Genomic DNA, 16,050 nt, shown 5'->3' with positions numbered 1-16,050 from the left:
TAATGGGGATGAATTCGGTCGTAGATTGTGTGGATCCACATCAAGGATAGCCAAGCAGATAGTACTAGATACCACTGTAGGTACATAGCAAGAAATGGGTTAAACAATAAGCGGTGATGCAGATGATCAGAAGGTAGACGCCCGCTGTCGTGAAAAATAGGGAAGTAAATGCCCAATCACCCGGTACAAGTTTAGTGAATAGGCTAGAGTATAGACAATTGGGGGGTGGTAGAGTTAGGTGAATGAATAAACCTTGCAAAATTAATCTACATCACAAAATAAAACAGGTAGGTTAGCCCAAATACAATTATTTGTCCCATTGTAGGCCATCAATTATTCGGAGAGAAAGTGAGAGAAGAAGTGTGGAGGGAGGAAGACAAAAAATCCCTAAGGAGTGTCTGTGGAACCATACCTTTTAGTGTAAAGGAGTAATTGAAAAAGGAAAGAAGGAGAGATAAAGACACACACACACACACACACACACACACACACACACACACACACACACACACACACACACAGAGGGAGAGAGAGAGTTTAAAAAATAGAGAAAGAGAGTTTAAAAAATAGAGAAAGAGAGAGAATATGAAATGAAATGTTGTATTAAAGGTCTTCAAAATGTCAAAATGATTTATGAGACCAATCCGATGAACTCCTTGTGGATCTAATCTAATGTCTGTGTTGTTCAGGAAAATAGTGCATCGATCGGTGAAGAGCTTCGTCAATGTTTGTCTTTGTAAATAGATGTACTATGACATATATAGATAAAGAGAGAGGGAAAGAGAGATAGAGAGTCGACATAGGTTTATGATTTAGTTTTTATATTTAAATTTTATTTTAGGTTTAGATTTATTATTAGAGATTTGGGGTTAGGTTTCACTATAAGAGGAGTAGTCTATAACCGCTAGCATTGCCGCGGAAAAACAAAGGAAACTGGAGAGAGAAAAAATTGTGTATGCGGCAATAACCGCGGTTGTAAACGTGGTAATGGTTTGGAAGCAATAAGCATGGTAATATATGCGGTAATATACCCACTGCTATTACCGCGTCTGTTGTCGTTTATATTACTGTGCTAATTACCACTAAACGCCCATTAACAAACAAAAGGTGCTCACTTGTGGGTGGCCCAAATGAGCACCTTTATTTTTGACCTGCATAAAACAATGAAACATTAATTGTTTTTTGAAACAGTTCACGAAAAAACCAAAAGAATTGAAATTGAATTTACTTTACCGGGATAATTTCATGTTCAAAAGATCAACTATTCAAAAAAGTTACAAATAAAATGTAAATAGTTGTATATACATTGTGCCATATTGAAACTTTATGAAAGTTTGGACAAATATCTTTCTATCTAATCCTCCTTGATCTCGTCGTCGTCCTGAGGCACGTACATTTGATCACCTTGACTCTACATAAACTCGAACCAAATTAAACAATTATCAACAGTTCAGAACTATTGATACAAAATTACTTGTTTAAACTTATCACTTAAATCGATCCAACCATTGTGTCGAATTTCTCGCGAGAGATGTGGTTTTTCTCGAACAATTATCACCCCTCCCGATACTTGACTATCTCTCTGGTTGGTCGAGTAAGAGTGATATTTTCCTAAGTTACCAATAACAATAACAAATCATCAACTATAATATTTATAATTACCAATTTAGGTTATAATTTAATCAATCTTATATATTTGTCCTTTCAAGCTACCTTGCCTCCTGAGACATAGTGTGTGGGAGTTTGTCTGGTGCAAGCTTCGCGTTCTTATCTCTAGGATGAGCCTGTTGCAGCCTGATCACTCTTTTCTTGCATTGCCCACTCCCACTCCGTGTCTTCCATGTTGCCACCGCGATAACTCCTGTCTAAATCTCTAACGTGGTTGGTTGTTGCATGCTGTACACTAGACTACTTTTTTTTCAAAAATGTTTTTATGTAGCCCTCCAACCATTGTTGTGAAAAATGTTGATCGGGGGCATTTGGAAATCTAGCATGTAGCATGTCCTCAATGTCGCGTGCATGATAGAGCAGTTGGCATTAGGGAATTTGGGAGGTCATTTGGAGGGTCTTATTGAGGAGAGAGAAAAGGAGGCGTGTAACATTTAATGGCCTAGAAACTTGTGTGTAGCTGAAAATTGCATAACATAGTGAGCACTTCATTAGAATAGATTCCTAATGAGCATATCAAGAGTGCTTGGGTAGAGAGAGCAATAAAAATCATAACACCTAGTTACACAGGCATGAACCATACTTTAAAAGAGAGAAAAATTAAGCTACTCACAATAGTTAAGGACTGGATTTTGATGGAGCCAGTCCCCCCTCCAAAAGTCTTTGTATTATTCGTTTCCCCCATCAAGGAAGACATTTTACAATACAATTCTTTGTGTTCCTTCAATAACTAGAGCTCTAGTACAATGAAGATGGAAACTTCAAGCAATAAGGAACTAGGACTAACCATGACCTTCTCAACTAACTCATGCACTTGCCGCATAATATCCTCTTGTTGAGGTTGAGAAAGGTTTGTTAGGCAGTGAAATTCCTAGAAGAAGTTCAATTGCGTGGTCATCATTGCCTCGTTTAGGAGTTAGTTCACAAGGGATGTCGTCAATAAAAACATCTTGAAATCCCTTGAGAAAATTGGATAACTCTAATTCCTTTTGATTGTTTATATTTTCTTTTGCTAAAGCATTAGGTTCATTTTGAGAGTCTTTAACAAAAATTGTGTACACGGAAATAAATCTCTTTATTGACTTATTGAAAGCTTGCGTATGCACGATGGGTATAGTGTTTCCTAACTCCTTAGCGTCTATGTACATATATTCTTCCTTGAACCTAAAGTAGATTCTCCTTTCAGGGAATTTATCATTGGTAGCCATGCAATCAAACCATGGTGCCCCTAGGATTACATCCTCGTGCTTGAGAGGAGAGATAAAAAAGTTCTCTTTGTCCACATAGCTTTGGACATGGTGCCTCAATTTCCCAATTAAGGGAGCAATTGATGCTTCTTGCCAACTCTGTGGATATGAAATTATGAGTAGAACTAGGGTCAAAGAGAATAAAAGCATCATGTTCTCTTGCCTTTCCCCAAGCATGGCATAGAGGAGATCCTTTGTGGTGAGCTTCCTCTTCTTGGATTTCAACCAAGGTAGCTCTAGGAGGCTCATGGCAGGTGTTCAAACCAGAGTCAAAGAGAATAAAAGCATCATGTTCTCTTAACTTTTCCCAAGCATGGCATAGAGGAGATCCTTTGTGGTGAGCTTCCTCTTCTTGGATTTCAACCAAGGTAGGTCTAGGATGCTCATGGTGGGTGTTCTTTTGGGGGCAAGCACGGTACGCATGCCCTTGCTTGCCGCATTTGAAACAACTGTTATCCTTGCGATAACGCTCAAGCTCTTCAGGAGAGAATTTTTTTTTGCCTTTGTAAACTCCCTTCTCCTTAGCTTTGTTGTTATTGGAATTGCCCTTAGGAGACTTTTCTACATTTTCCTTCCGCTTAGGCTTATTAGAACCCTTGTTTTCTGTGGGCTTAAGATTTCTCTTAGTCCTTATTTGGAAATTGATTCGTGAAGCCACCATAGTATGGTGTATGACTGCAGATATGGTGAGTGGTCCGCACAAAATTGTTGTTTTTCCTCTCCCAAATCCATCTTTTTGAAGACAGTGGATTTGAGATTAAAGTCCCAAAACTTGTCTACATATTTGTGAATGGATTTGTAGGGAGAGAGATTCAAGATTCACCATTTGGTAAGTACTTTGTCTTTGGAATCGGTAGCCAAAAACTGCTTCATGATGGAATCTCTTAAAGCTTTGCATGTTCGTGGAGCTTCACCGTTTGCCCGTAGGCTAGATCACTATTGCCTGGTGAACTTCTCAAAATGCATAGCTACATGGCGTAGCTTAGAGGAATCCGCGAAGCCCTCATCTCCAAACGCCGCATTAAATTGATGGATGAAAGCCAAGACTTTGTTAGTAGCACGAAAGGTGCCATCGTAGGTAAGGAAAGAGATGCTATTTGACGATCTCTTCCACACAGTATAGGATTTCCTATGGCCTCTTATTTTTTATGGTTCGAAAGTTGCACCATCGTTTTCTTCAGAAGATGAGCAATTTGAGGAAGATGGAGAAGAGGGTGACCTCTTTCTCTCCTTTTTCTTGCCTTGGTTCTCCTCGTCTGCACCATCACTTTCGTCATAAGAGGAATAGGATGAAGAAGAGGGTGACCTATTTCTTTCCTTTTTCTTCTCTAGTTTCTTATCATCCCTCTTTGACTTATGATGTGGAGAGGTGTGCGATGGTCTTCTCCGTTTAGGAGGTGATGGAGAGCATTTTGCCCGCCATCTTCGTGGAGCCATCTCCGCCGAGGTGGCAGGAGACTCACTTATTTCTCGTTCCTTTGGTGGGGGCTCTTGAGTTCCTCTTTGGGAAGGAGATACATCGTTAAGTAGCAGATTTTTGAGCCCTTCGTACGGATCCTCTTCTTCTTCAGGAATCGGAGAGAGACCGCTTTTGGAAGTCTCACAAGGAGGCTTGCTAGGTACTCTCTCGTCATGGTGGGGAGCTTGGAGAATCGCATGAGCACATAGCTGCCCTTGCACTTCACTTTGGAGGTATGGATTTCCCATGGCTTGTTGAAGCCCAGAAACAAGGTAGTTAACAAGCATAGGGGCATCATTAGTAGCTTGATCATTAGCAAAATCAAAGCTATCAACATGAATTTCACTCTCTTTACTATTTTCAAACATTCTAACAAGTTTTTAGGTGTACTTTGGCACTTTAAGCCCTAGTTGTTGCTCCTCTTTAACCCTTTAGAAAATCACTCAAGCTACTATACCCGTGGCTTGAATATCATTAATTTCAAGAAATAGAAGAGAGGGTCGGCCAACACCAAAATAGTACCAGCTCCTGTCAAGCTTCTAATAGCTCAATAGTGGTTAAGCCGTAGGCAAGCCTCGTAGGAAACCACTATTACGACCCTAGCCAGTAAGAATTAAGTAGCATAAGTGATACCCTTCTAACATATGTCTCCTTTTCCTTTTGTAAGAGCTTTATGTAATTAATGAATGCAAATAAACTCTCATTGGAACCCTTTGTATTCTGGCCAATAGGAATCACGCAAGCCATTGGGCTGTTGAATGCTCATTGGATCCCTTGGGAGACTGTCCAATAGTCTTCAAGAGAGATTAATTCTTATTGATTCTTTTGTCAAGCATTTTAAAGTGAGTTAAACTAAAAGTATTCTGGAATAATTCTCATTGGTCCACCTCTATGGCCATCCATAGGATTTGAGTGCACCTTGTGGACAACTAGGCTAGGGAGCTGACATGTGTCCCCTATTTCCTTTGTGTAAAGGGAGCTTGTGAGTGTGTGTGTGTTTCTCTCTCATCACCTACTTACAGGGCTCTCCCACTCCTATGTATGAGTCTTGAAGCCTTTTTGGTACACACAAAGAATCCAATTCCACTAAGCTTGATCATTTGGACTTACCTTTGAATTTTGGAACCTTAGAGTCTTAATGGGATGAACCCTAAGGCCTTTGGAGTCCATTGTTGCACATTTCTCTTTTGCAGATGCCCACCCCCTTTAGATCCCTATTTTCATTCCTTTTGATCCCTACTGCGGCCAATCTTCCAGCTTAACCAATATTCTAAATTTTTCTCCCCTGGTACTTCCCCATATTAAATGATCACTTTAACATAAGAAAATCATTTAGGAGAATTAGATATAAGTTAGTATGACACGGTGCATCCAATAAACAGCAAGCCAACGTAACGTAGAAAAAGGAAGAAATAAACCAAAAAATAGAAAAGAAAGAGAATAACATGAGGTAAAACGTCGTTTTTACAGCATTGAAGGTATCTATATGTGGGACCAGGGTCTGAATGTAGTTATGGTACTAAAAGAAAACTACGATAATGTATCATTCTCTCGCCACCAAAAGCTCTTGCTCCATTAACCAAGCATTCAAAACTAAATTTCCCTCATTTGGAAGCAAGTTCACGCTTTCTTCTACCACTTAGAAAGAGCCACAATTTCTTCTTATTCTTCTTCCTACCCTAATAGCTCTAGGGGTTGTTGTAATCTCTCCCTAGACAACCTTGCCATTAGTCTCCCAAGGAGGCCAAGTAGCACCATAAGCTCTATCACTATCTCAAACTCCATCAGTATAGATAGTCAATGGCAACAAGAAAACAATATACAAAGGTTCTTGTGTTCTTATGCAACCAAGAAGGAGAAAAAAATCCTCAATAGAAAATCTATTTCCCTCAGCATGGAAAGCACGAGTGCTAGATTTCAAAGTGGAGGTGGGCAAGAAAATTCTTAAGGAGGTTTTGGTACATCATGTCTATAGTCACTCCAATGTGATTGTTAATGGCGGAGATGTCTCATTGGCATATCATCCTCGATGCAACTATGAGTGTGTTCATAGACTTTCATCTCGATTCTTTCTTTTAGACCTTGTTGTTTTCTTTAATTATTTTTTCTTTTGATGACGTAGAACAATACTAACAGAGCAAGATAAGGTTCTCATAAGTCCTTCATTCATTTCAGTTGTTAGACCAGGTGGTCTATTACATTTTGTTCTTGCAATTGCAGATGTCTATCCTTCATCATACAAGGAATTATAGGTCTCATCTTTGTAATACACGCTCACATTGGTGTTTTGCAATATGATAGAAGAAGTAGCGAGAGACTAGCAAGAGTCTTGCAGAGGTGGGAATTTTCTTCTGCGAGAATTTCTACCAGCTCAACCCGAAAAGTAAAAAAGGTACTCTTGCTAAACTCCCTCTCCCTACCAATTGGAGTTGTATTGATTGGCCAATCCCGCACACCACCATGTGTGAAGCTCTGAAAAGCAAGATCTTTATGGATGTGTCGAGGTTCCTATGAAATTCAGTGACCACTAAATTGGTAAAGATTACCAATTTTTTCCCGATAAGTTTATTTGTGGAACTATTTCACACCTGCCACATACATCTTGCAATGAAAATGCTGGTATGTAAGTCTCTAGATGCTTGCTTCTGTGACAAGCTGCTTGATAGAGGGTGGTATGTTAAGGAGGTGGATGGAATTTATTGCGAGGTTTCCCTAGACACTTTGGTAGCCAAGTACATGATCAACACACTGTCCCTTCTCATGTCCTTCTAGTATCGGCGCTCTCAAATTGTTGCAGGCTACTCTAAGTTTATTCATATTGATAAAGAGTCAGCAGGCCTAGAGAACAATGGTGTCATAGATGTGGAGGTATTTAACAAAGACCTCAACCATGTGACAGTGGTCACAGTAAGTGAGCAATGCAACCTTTTGCAACTTTGGCATGACATCATGGACGAGTCCGCGAGAATAAGACCTCACTGTTCTCTTTCTTAATTGGTGGACGCAAAGTAATGCAACGAAGGGAAAGAGAGACTTTTTGTAAAGAATTAACTAGCTGAGTCCAAATCGTGCCAATGTAACTTGAACAAATCTATATTCATGATTTCCATCCCAACGTTTCTTGCAATTTAAATCTTTGGTTTCAATTGTGAGATGAATCCCAAATTTTGGTTATATCTTTATTTCAATTGTAAGATGAGGTCTACCTCTCTACCCATGTCCCTTTGTTAGCTGGCAGTGTGATTACTGTATATTTTGAACAGCATATGCGTATTTTGATGTATAATCTCTCTCTCTCTCTCTCTCTCTCTCTCTCTCTCTCTCTCTCTCTCTCTCTCACACACACACACACACACACACACACACACACACACACACACACACACACACACACACACACACACACACACACACACACACACACACACACACACACACCCACCCACACACACACATTTCCGTGGCATCAAATTGATAAGTACAAAGAATCATATTAATCTAGAGAGCTAGCATGCCGATGAGTTTTTGTAAGTACAAACTCTTAAAGAGTCAATGGGCCGAAATACAAATTCTAGAGATAAGGGATCAAAATGTCCTCTAGATAAAATTCATTCTCATGACCTTCAAATGAGGGTGGGGAGAGAGTGGTACCCAGTGGATTTAGCAAGCCCTTATGGGGTGTGTCATCTATCAACAAAATGTTGATTTCATCATGTGGACATGGATTTGGAAAAAACATTTATAGAATAGCAATACATTTGGTTTGGTAAGGTTGTAGTGGCCTTCAATGTAAACACACTACTTCTGCAAATACAAAAAATCAAATTGCAAACGTTCGATTCCCGCTACGTTGCAAACCATATTTACAAGGGGATTGAGGTTTTTTTGTAGAATAGAAGACCATATCGCAACCTGGAACCTTGGAAGTAGAAACTGTATAAATTCATTGGGTCATGGATGCACAATGGCTTTGCAATCGCATATCTTGAAGTTTTGTAGGTTGACAACTTCTGCATGGGGATCATACAACTCTCAAAACAACAACAATCTGTTGACGTCCAAAAAAATCACTCTCTGCAAAGATTTTGTAAAACAAATAAGTACTTAGATGATTTGTTGACTTTCATATTCTTTAATATAGGTTATTACCAGAACAATCAAAGGGTGTCTAACAAACGTCCATACTAGGTTTTCCTGCCATCCAAGTTGTCTTCTCTTGTTCTTTTGCTATTTGAGACTCTTGTGTCTCCAGTGTTGAGAGTTCCATTGCAACTGAATTTTCTTCTAATATGTTATGATCTGTTTGTGTGTCAGGCATAAAAGACTCTTGATTTTCATGCTAAATAGGTGGAGGTGTGGCAAAGGTATGCTATGATTGAGGGTTAGAGCCTTCTTTCTCAGCCGCATAAACTGCATCCTTTTGAAACCCTCCAAGCAAAGAAGGAGTTTCAACATTTATATCAACATCAACCGCTTGATCTCTAGCTCCTGTGTCGGATTCCCCTCATTTGAATTTTCTCCTTGTCATATTCTCCCTCTATAGCATTTCTCTTCTCAGAAGTCCCTCCCTCCACTTGCTCCTGTCCTTTCTCAGTTGCCCTTATGGAATATGTTTGCTGCAGCCCATCAATAGTCATCATTAACTCTACAATGTGGTTATCCAATAGGATTTGTTCTGCATCCATGCTCATGGTATGTGAAATTGCAAGCAGATGCTGGATTAGAGTGGCATGATATTGGTGCAAATACTCTATGGTGTACTTCTTCAATGCACTCTGCAAAAGACAAAACAAAATTGAGACACATTTTTGTCCAAAGTTTCACAATGTTATAGTAATGTTGTGCAAAATGTATAGCTTTGACATAAATGGATTTAATGAAAAAAAGCTTTGTAGTATATACTCAGCATGGAGGAGGCATATCCATCCAAACAAGTTTCCATCACTCTGTAAAGGCACAGTGACTTCCTTAACTTCTAACATGTACAACTCTAAATATCCGCATAGCCTTCCATATACATGCAACATTCTTTTTATGCATCTGCAAGCATGTGGGGATGGTAAGAACCCAACACAATAACTGTATCCCTTGTCTATAAAAAATAAAACCAATTTATAATTTTCAATACTCGTAGTCTCAATTTTGATTGCATTCATTTGAATTAAGTTTAGTGTCTAGACGGTGGCCTGTCAAGTTCAATGCAAACGAGGCTCCAGTGGCTGTTGCTCTCATATGGAAATATTATAGTTGTCTCTTGTAGCATTGGACAATGAGCAAGATATTTCTCAAATGTGCCGACAGGGGTATTTTTCATTCTAAGAAAGGGAGAAATTTGGGAATCCAATATATATATTTTTGCATGGGTTTGTGGAGGTAGTTGTCTCTTTATCAAAACGACAAGATAGTTTGATGTTGTTAGTCTCTACCCTCAATGCTGAATAAAAATATGCTAGAGATGGTGAAAGCATCTTACTTCAAGAAGATAGATACAATTGAATCTGTGATTTGAGCATCTAGATCCCGCAACATATTGATATCTGTAGAGTCTAATGCAAGCCTTCTTATACCATCTTCTAGCTGTATATCTACTATTAATCCTTGCTCAATAGATGACAAAAAATATTGTTGCTGATTTCGTGTGTCACAATGTGGTAGTTGTTAATCTCGTCTTCTATAGCATGTGATGCCTTTTTCTTCTCTTCAATTTATTTAAAGCTTTTGCACGCCTATTTTCCTTCTTAGCCTCGGGGAGACTTCAACAATCTTCACCGCCTCTGGCTTTGATGGAGAAATAAGAAAAATTTCTTTTATTTTATTATCTATAAAGTGATTGGGCTGGAGAATCTTATCATATCTCCACCTTACTCTTTTTAGAGTTTCATTGTTTTTGTCCATAATCAATACCATGTATGCATATGCTGCAACAATTGTTATGTCATTGAAATATTCTAGTAAAAACTCTTTTTCTGCCTCTTGTAATGCTAGCAGTGCAACAGGTTTCCACCTCATGGTCCCAAAACATGCTTCCTCACATATTGACCTAACTAGTCTTTGGAATGGAAGCTTTGGTACTAGAAGCTCAATACATTTTTGAGACTTCCTGATTTCCTTAAACAGTCTGATGTGTCTTTGTAGCCTATTCATCCTTGGAGCTTTCAAGATCTTCGTGGACTTTCTTGGTCTCTTCTTTTTACTAGCAGATCTTCCTCTTGCCTTAGCAGCCAAACTTGGTTCTTTGCCTGCTTTTCTTGCGGTTGCCTTTGTTCTTGCCATTTTAATTATAAGCCAATCTATCTCTCTCTCTCTCTCTCTCTCTCTCTCTCTCTCTCTCTCTCTATGTCAACCGTCCACTCATCTTTGTCACACATCTAAACTAGCACATCCATGGAACACCACACTTCACCCTTGGTATTGTGAGTTGTAGGTTCCTGGTCCTGCACTCCAATATGGATATTTTTTCATTGCTCAAAATCAATTTTTCTCACATAAGTGGACTGATATATTCCTCCTCACTTTTTTAGCTTCTTATCTACGCCTATTGGCTATGGTAAAAAATGATGTGCCTTGACCCCACCAATAGATGGTTTGCAAGGTAGATATTTATCATTGATTGACCGTTTCTCGTCCCGCTGGATTTTGACATTGCCCCCATGGAGACCCATCTCTAACAAAACTAGGTCAAGCGCTGCTACCACAACCTTTTGTTCTTTTGAGTTCTTGATTTTCCAAGCAAACCGAATGTACAGATACACCAACTTCTCCACAATTTTGCAAAGAGCATGCATTGTACAAATGTGGACATTGATAAGTGGAATATCCAGAACTGGGTCGAAATTACATAGCACTCATTTCACAATTATACATACACTTTAGTGTTTTAAGGTCACCTGCAAGATGCCATTCGACCTCAAAGTCTCCCCTGCCATTGACAACCAGCACCTTTCCTTGATTCATTTGTTTATCAATGATATCAGGGATAGGGGATTGATGGAACACCCAATATAAAATGTCGTGGTCTTCTTTCTTTACCTTCAAGTCTAAATCCACGTGAGACATGAAAGTAAATCTAAAATTAAATCTCAAGAGGGCTCACCAAAGCTGAAGAGAAGGTGAAAATGGAATACCTAAAAAGCACCAAACCACCATATGTTTGTTTTTTATTGAACATTGAAGTACAAAGGATCATTAGAGGGGCGCTCTAAAAAAGCCCTATTCATCAATGTAATTGTGATTAGTTCTAGATTCTTCTCTTTGAGGATCTCACACTCATCTAGCTTTAAAACAAAATGCAGAACTCCAGTTGTCTCTTCAAATGTTACATTGTAGAACTCAACCATTCTAGTTTGGAACAAAGTGAGGTCCATGAAGATGTTGTTGTACTCATCGTAGGTTATAGTTGTTCCTTGAGATCTATAAATACCATCAATATGGAATGGACATCCAATGAAATATGCTTGGGCATGGTTGCGTTGAAGTCTCTCTTTCCAAACAGTTGTTGCTATTGGTAGGGCTTTATTCCATTCTTCACAAAAATGGAGGAGATAGACTGATGAATAGCTGAGTACCCTCTCTTACTCACACCAAGGGAGTCAAGTGTGCCTTGTATTTCACTTACAGGCACTGCACTCTTTATAATAAAATGGTCAACAACATCCTGCTGCAAAACCTTATACTTTTTTTCATGCATAAATCCTTTGTGATACCACTTGTTATCAAAGGCTTTAACTGCTTTCCTACATTGGCATTTAGATATATGTTTTCTTTGTCTAGATATATAGCATGTCTACATAGAAAATATAACATACATAAGAAAAAACATTGTATAATTGAAATAAACTAAAAGGTTCACAATCTTGACCTTAATGCCTCGATTCTTTTCTTGAGACCTCCAAAGCTAACCTTCAAGGTTTCAAGCTTCCGTAGTTTCTTCTTTCTTACACGAGCACCTAAGCTTTGTATCTTTCCTTTGCAAATTTCACACTTTCTCTTGCACAACCTGTATTTCTTGTGTGCATTGCAAAAGGGTTTTTTGGCCCTCACAATGCAAAGTAGAAAGTCATATAATCTCATTTTCTTGATGGTGAACCATGTTTTTCTGAATTTTTAATTTCCCAGATAGAGCTTTGCAGTAGCGAGGAAAACCATTCTGTCCTTCACCGACAAAGGTCAATAAAGTAGTTGGATTTACAAATGCAAGGGAGGCATTGGTCATAGGATTCAAAGGATAGAGGGATCCATTTGTCCATATATCTATGTGTTTTGCTCCTTCTACTCTGAGTCTTGTTTTCTCATTGGGTGTTATTGTTGTGTTTGTTTTACTTCACTTGCATAAAATAGACATATAGATTATATTTGTGACGTCTAGTGAGAAGGTTTGAGGGGTTGGATGAAGAAGCCATGAAATGAAAGAGTATAGAACCATTAATTACTTCCTAGACTCTCTATTGCATACATCTCATGGAAAAGAAAATCCCTCCTATACGAGGTGCATTCAATATAACTAAAAGGGGACATTCCACCAATCATTAGAGCCGTTATGAATTTGAAAAGAATCCACTTTGAAATGCACTTTTTGAACGGTTGATGAGGACTCCTTTTCTTTTACCACACTAATTTTCTATAGAGATAAGGCAAAAATTTGTATTTTCTTGGAAGGCGCTCCAAATGACCTCCCAAATTCCCTAATGGTCTCTAAACTTTACAAGACAGTCCTTATATGTTGAATGTATAAGAATTTGAAGATGGCGTCGTAATGCCCTGTCCTGTACTGTACCGAAGTCACCTCCCCGCCATATTTTACCATGTAGTAGCATCCATGTGTGTCTAGCACGAGTAAGTCAGTATCCTCATCCTCTGTGTCAGGGGTGGAACGCTCTAGAAGTGGAGACTCGTTCCCCCACCACTACCAAAAAAAGTGAATCCACAAGATACGCTTCCGTTTTGTCTCTCCCGACGCTCGCTACCTTGAGAGGAGCATCGACACACGTCGCTAGAGGAAGTTCATCGATGTTTCTTTGGCAAAGCAGGAGTGAAAATGGAGTGGCGTAGGACCTTGTGATGCCATGGGAGTGGGGCCCTATGATGGAAGGAAAGTAGGAGAATAAGAAGGGGCTGTGGACTGAGGTGCCGTTGGTACGAGGCTCTAGATGTAAGGAGTCCCTCCCTGACTCCCCTATGGTGTGGACTGCAGAGAAGGACCGTAGGTTGCAAGCTGCTACGGAGTGTAGCGGCCAACCAATCCCTCTGTCGAACGGAGGTGCTGGTCTTGTAAAGAGAGAACCCGTTGTAGGTTTGGATCTACGACCAATGGAGGAACCTGAGTAGAGTAGGTGTAGGATGGCCATGCCTGCAAATAACAAAATAAAACCTATGACACTCATGGTCTAGGGTTAACTAGCCAGAAACAATCTTTATTTCTTTGCCTCAAGACTCGGGTCCATTGGAGGCGATGTCCATCCCGGGTAGGAGCCCACCTAGATGTGAAACAACCAAAAGAAGAGTCAAATGGGTGCTCCGCAGCAGGTGATCTCTCGGCTAACATCTACATTACAAAGAGCAATATGATATTTAACTTTCCCCCCTACTCACTCATCTATAAATACGTACACAACTATATTAGCACACAAACATGTAGATACATATACATACTAGTAGACCTAAGTAGAGGCTAGTAGTGTCAAAGGTCAAGTAGCATCACTTTAGATATCATCATAGTCTCAACGTGGTACGTTGCAGTAATCCATGCATGAGTGGATCAATGACCTGAACTCCACGATTAAAAAGGACTATACCCACGAGTACAATTACGTCATGTTGCTATTGTTTTGAGTATAGTAAATAATTATGGTTGTAAATGTAGCCATCGTTTTGTGTTGTGCGCAGTCCAAGAGTGCTCTTGCTTCTGTAGCATGCTATGAAGAAGAGCTTCTTTATTGTGCTTCTTGCATATCATCTCTTTACAACAATTCCTTGTTCGAGAGATTAGTTTACATTGCATGTATGCCTCCGTTTTGAGGTACGGTACCGTTAAAAGCTATCGACCCTAATGCCTATTCACTGGGTAGAAAGATATATATATATATATATATAGAGAGAGAGAGAGAGAGAGAGAGAGAGATAGAGAAATATAGAGAAGCTAAGGAGAAGAGACTAGAAAGTAATTTCTGAGGGTCCATCGGCTTCACGTAAAGAAGGTCTTTTTGTAGCACTCTACATAAGCAGAAGCACACACACACTGCGCACACCAAAAAATGATTGCTTCGCCTATAACCATTGCTCTTTATGTCCTTATTTCCCTACCTTCCTCTCTCTATCTATCTCTTTTTCCCGATGGATATCTCTACTTTTATCTCTCCTTCTTTCCCTCTTTCTCCCCACAGATATCTCTATTTCTCTCTCTCCCTCTCTATCACTCTCCTATCTATCTTTCTCTTTCTCTTTCTCTCCCTCTCTCCTCTCTCTCTCTCTCTCTCTCTCTCTCTCTGTATATATATATATATATTTTTTCCTCTCTCTTCCTCTTTCCTTCTCCCTCCCCCTCTCTATCTCGCTCTTTCTCTTTCTCTCCGTCTTGCCCTCTCTCTCTCTCTCTCTCTCTCTCTCTCTCTCCCCCTCCCCCTCCCCCCCCCTCCCTCTCCCTATTTCTCTATTTCTCTATGTCTCTTTCCCTCCTTCCCCTCTCTCTCTCTCTCTCTCTCTCTCTCTCTCTCTCTCTCTCTTGCTCTCTCTCTCTCTCTCCCTCTCTCTCTCTCTCTCTCTCTCTCTCTCTCTCTCTTGCTCTCTCTCTCTCTCTCTCTCTCTCTCTCTCTCTCTCTCTCCCCCCCCCCTCCCTCTCCCTATTTCTCTATTTCTCTGTGTCTCTTTCCCTCCTTCCCCTCTCTCTCTCTCTCTCTCTCTCTCTCTCTCTCTCTCTCTCTCTTGCTCTCTCTCTCTCTCTCCCTCTCTCTCTCTCTCTCTCTTGCTCTCTCTCTCTCCCTCTCTCTCTCTCTCTCTCTCTCTCTCCCTCTTTCTTCTCATTTTCATTTTCTCTCTCTCTCTCTCTCTCTCTCTCTCTCTCGCTCTCTCGCTCTCTCTCTCCTTCCCTCTCTCTCTCTCTCTCTCTCTCTCTCTCTCTTCCTCCTCTCTATCTCTATCTCTATCTCTCTCTCTTTCCCTCTATTTCTATCTGTCTCTCTCTCCCTCTATTTATCTCTCTCTTTCCCCCCCCCCTCTCTCTCTCTCTCTCTCTCTCTCTCTCTCTCCCTCTATTTCTATCTCTCTCTCTCTCTCTCTCTCTCTCTCTCTCTCTATATATATATATATATATATAATTTTATTTTTCTATCTCTCTCTTTTTTTATCTATTTCTTTCCATGCTTCCCCCCTCTATCTCTCTCTTTCCCTTTTTCTCTCTCTCTCCCTCTATTTCTATCTCTCTTTCCCTTTATCTCTCTCTATTTCTCTCTCTCCCTCTTTATCTATATAAATATCTCTCTCTCCCTCTATTTCTCTCTCTCTCTCTCTCTCTCTCTCTCTCTCTCTCTCTCCCCCTATATATATATATATGTTTCTCTCTCTCTCTCTCCCTCTCTTTCTCTCTCTCTCTCTCTCTCTCTCTCTCTCTCTCTCTCTCTCTCTCTCTCTTTCTCTCCCTGTTTCCCTTCTCTATCTCTCTCTTTCCCTCCCGGGGAGGTCACC

This window comes from Adiantum capillus-veneris, chromosome 6, assembly GCF_014529385.1.
Source record: "Adiantum capillus-veneris isolate H3 chromosome 6, ASM1452938v2, whole genome shotgun sequence".
NCBI lineage: Eukaryota > Viridiplantae > Streptophyta > Polypodiopsida > Polypodiales > Pteridaceae > Adiantum > Adiantum capillus-veneris.
This window is presented reverse-complemented; position numbering follows the sequence as displayed.